The sequence below is a fragment of the Bidens hawaiensis genome, unplaced genomic scaffold, assembly GCF_021521415.1.
Source record: "Bidens hawaiensis isolate Kalapana, Puna unplaced genomic scaffold, B.hawaiensis_p1.1 tig00019925_1, whole genome shotgun sequence".
NCBI classification, from domain to species: domain Eukaryota; kingdom Viridiplantae; phylum Streptophyta; class Magnoliopsida; order Asterales; family Asteraceae; genus Bidens; species Bidens hawaiensis.
Genome location: NW_027493026.1, coordinates 371,829 through 374,766, shown reverse-complemented (window position 1 = coordinate 374,766; position 2,938 = coordinate 371,829).

Genomic DNA, 2,938 nt, shown 5'->3' with positions numbered 1-2,938 from the left:
TGAATACTAAATTTTACTTCTATATTTATATGATTGTCCTGAGGTGAGGTTCATAATATACTAAACATACAAACAACTATAGTAGTTACAGTTTTGAGTTAGAGTAATATGTTAAAAAAATAAAATAGTAAGAGCTTGATGCCGGTTGGCCTCTCAAGTGGCCAGCCAAATGATAGGTAAGAGCTTGATGTCGGTTGGCCTCTCAAGTTCGAATCTTGATGGCGACACGAGTTTTCTATTAGAGTGTCTCTTCCCAGAGAGCTTGCTCTTGTGGGCGGACAACTCCTGTCAAGTGGCAGGGTGCTCGAAATTTTCTCGTGGAACGCCTAGCCAAACTCGGATGCCAAGCGTGAGCCCGGTTAAGATAACATAGTCTTGGCCCGAGTGAGACGGTTGGGGCTCTCTCCGAAGACTGTGGCTGATTATTCAGCCACTATGAAAGTCACCGTTCAAAAAAAATAAATAAAATAAAATAAAATAGTGTGACAATAATTACTATAGTTAAAAAACTATAGTGTATTAATAATTACTTTAATGTTAACATAATTACTAAATTTATTTGTATATTTTCACGATAAAAATCGTATTTGATCCGAACCATGTTTGGCCATTACGAAATTTGAATGCTATTTTTTTTAAATGGAACGCTATTTTACACATATTGGTACCATTAATAAGTCAAAGACCCTTTTTTTTAGTGATGACTCACACTTTTTACATATTCACCTTGGTCCTTGTAAGATTTTCAAGACTATTGACTATACATTAGAGGTGCACACTGCACAAAATACACTGTTTTAGACCTGACACGGTGTACTCGACATATGTAAATATGCGGGCACGACCAAGTATTGGGTTTCTACCATGACCTGTACCCAGAAGCGGAACCGACCGAACCCACAGGAACCGGTTTCACCTTTACCCGGTCAAAACCCGATCCGCGGGTACGACCTAGTATTGGGTGTTTCCCTAGACATGTACCCGGAACCGGTTCCACCTTCACCCGGTCAAAACCCGACCCTACTTGAAAAAAACCTGAAAAACTCGGTAATATACCCGACTATACCCGTAACTGGTTCCTACCCGGCCCGGTTTCGACTTTTATTGACTATTCCGGTTCCAATTCTGAAAAATACTTGGTTTGTGAAACTCTACTATAAATGGGTACAACCTCATATTATGATGAAGCCCGGGAAGCCCAGGAACATGATGGAGGGGGTCCAAAGTCCAAATCTGAAGAGCTGATGCATGAGGTTGTTATGGATTATCCCATGGGCCAAAATGTATTGGGCTGAAGCCCAGTGGCCCGTAGGAATCCTGATTCCAGGCTCACAATTGTTCCACCATCACTACGAGTTTAAAAGAGTCGAGCCAAGTCAGAGCTCGGCTTGTTTCGATCTTCGTTTCTGTTACATGAGTTTGATTCGTGAGTACTTTTCAAGCTCGTGTTTGGCTCATTTAGTATTTTATTATTTGCTTATTTTATTTTAATTCACTTTAAACTATTGTTTATATATATTCATAATTATAATATTTATATGTAAATAATATATATATTATTTAATTATTTTTATCACTGTTTTATACGTTATAATGTAACTATGTAAGTATATATAAAAACAGGATTGTTTAGGTTCGCGTGCTTCTTTAAGCTCAATAAGTGAAGATTGAGCTCGGGCTGATTTATTAAAGGAGTTTAATTTAGGTTTGGCTCGTTTAAGCTCTATCCATTTTGAGCTTATAACAAGGCGATCTCCAGTAGCTCCGAGTAGTCTGGCTCGTTTACTTTTATTGTAATTGATAATAGATGTCATTATGGCATATGAATACAAAACCCATTATATAATACATGTGAATTATGACTTATTACATATAATTATATAAAATTACAACATATATATTAATTTTTATCTAGAAAGAGAGTGCAACGGTCGATTCTAGTACTGTTTACTAGTTAGCCAAAGACATTCTGGCGGAGCGGCACCCCGGGTTTCTCCCAAAATTTTAATGGGGAATCCTAGGATTAAATTTTGTTATTGCTAGCTACTCTTTTGATAGGCAAGTCAAGGGGTTTTACGATTATTTGGTTTCCTCTTGAAACGGTCAATGCTACCGAAAATGGTTGGATTTATGAATAACCAATAAATGTACTCATTGATGAATTCATGTGATGTGCTTGTAGCTTAGTAACAGTTGTAGAGTTTTATGTGAGGATGTCACATGAGTATTGACAATAAAGCTTTATAAGCATTAATGGATTTGAAATGGTTTGGTTGGTTTTTCAAATGGTGTATTTATTATAAACTAGGTTATTGACCCGTGTACGACACAGATGAAAATATATAAAACGTTTAACAACAACACTCGAGGAGACAATAACATGATATATAGTTGTTATTATAACGTATTATAAACAAAAAGTTGTTTCAACATAAGTACAACCAAAATAACATTGGTTCTACAATTCCTATATACATAATACTTTTCATAAACAACAAAGTAACTTTCGTTTTACAATTATTTGATAGATAAAAAAAACTTGAAAATTAAAATTTCATAAATAACTAAATAGTTCCTTATAAACCACATTTTTAGTTTTATTTGTAACATTACCCTCCTTATCTAATATAAGCATTTTAACACCGGCTCTACTCTTCACTCGTGATAAAGCCACATATAGCTGACCATGTGTAAACACCGGCTGTCGAAGAAGATGAAAGGGCTTTTGAAAATTGAGGAGTTGATATTAGATAGTATGGTTATAAATTTATTATAGTAATATTATAATATTATTATGTTAACTTTCTAGACTTTAATTTTTAAGAAATTCTTTAATATGAATTACAAATATAGATTGTATATTTTCGTATACGATGAGATATTTTTTTTTATGATATGACGTTTATAAAATTAAGTAGTTTGTTTTTATGAAACATTT